The 993-nt window shown below is 56.4% G+C and overlaps 1 protein-coding gene across 2 annotated transcripts in view; it reads left to right on the top strand.

Moving 5' to 3' along the window:
* LOC102681365 overlaps window positions 1–993 on the top strand; it is a 23,321-nt gene that overhangs the window by 19,957 nt on the left and 2,371 nt on the right. Inside the window, exon 7 of one of the 2 annotated variants that reach the window (XR_004150103.1) lies at window positions 1–103. The exons of the other annotated variant lie outside the window; for it this stretch is intronic. The gene's annotated coding sequence lies outside the window, so the exon portion shown is untranslated. Of the gene's footprint in view, window positions 104–993 lie in introns of those variants that run through there. 2 annotated transcript variants of the gene reach the window in all.

A 993-nucleotide genomic window follows, 5' to 3' on the forward strand; every position in this document is an offset into this window, starting at 1 on the left:
GGGTCTCGGACATGGTGCAACAGATGAGCAGCAGCTCCACGTCCAATCTGACTACGGCTTATCGCAACGAGGAACGCTACATGGACACGAGGCCGTATTCCAAATCGACGGAGAATATCTCGACTCAATTCTCGACGGCCCCGTTCACCAGGATCCCGATCAACGAGCTTGGCCAACGGCTTCTCGGGCAGAAGGAGAAGGAGGTAGAGGAGGAGGAGGAGGAGGAGGAGGGGACGCTTTTGAGCCAGATAAAAAAAAACTCGGATCCATTTTCAATCTATGGAGACGATCCTAGTGCCCGTGCCCTAGTAGACGACGAGGTAGATTTACCCTGCTTGGAGACCAAACCCATAATAGGAACTTCCGGCGTGGAGGGGAGCGCGTCGCAGGCCGAGGGAACGAGCTCGAACGAGACGATTCCTTACCGATCATTCTCAACCCTGGAACGCGTTGGTTCGAGCGCTTGTAACGAGGCCGCGGTTCCGAGTGCGGTTTCCAAGGACTGCTACACCACCATCACCGACACCACCGACGCCGAACGCGACGCGGTGACGGTTGTCGAGGCGAGCAGTTGTTCGAAGAGATCGTTCATCGGTGATTTCTATCCGGAAAAAATCGTGCGGTTGCAGCAACGGGAGGGCCAACGGGAGGAGAAGGAGAAAAAGGAGGAGGAAGAGGAGGAGGAGGAGGAGGAGGATCATCGACCGATCGACGATCCGAGTAGCGAGGATAAAAACGAGAGTCCTTCGACGTTACCTACCGCTGTCCTGTCGTCGTCGGCTTGCAACGGTAGGAACGGTAGTGGAGAATTGCTGTGGAGAGTCATAGTGGAAAAGCAGGAGAAGGTTACGAAGAGGGAAGAGGAAAACGAGGAGGAGAAGAAGAGGAAGAAGCGAGAGCGAGAGAGGGAGAAGGAGGGAGCGGAAGAAGCGAGGGGACACGAGCAGCAGCACGGTGTCCACGGTGTTGGCGTTGGCCCCCCACCAGGCGGTA

Source organism: Apis dorsata, unplaced genomic scaffold (genome assembly GCF_000469605.1).
Source record: "Apis dorsata unplaced genomic scaffold, Apis dorsata 1.3 scaffold_150, whole genome shotgun sequence".
Classification (NCBI taxonomy): Eukaryota; Metazoa; Arthropoda; class Insecta; order Hymenoptera; family Apidae; genus Apis; species Apis dorsata.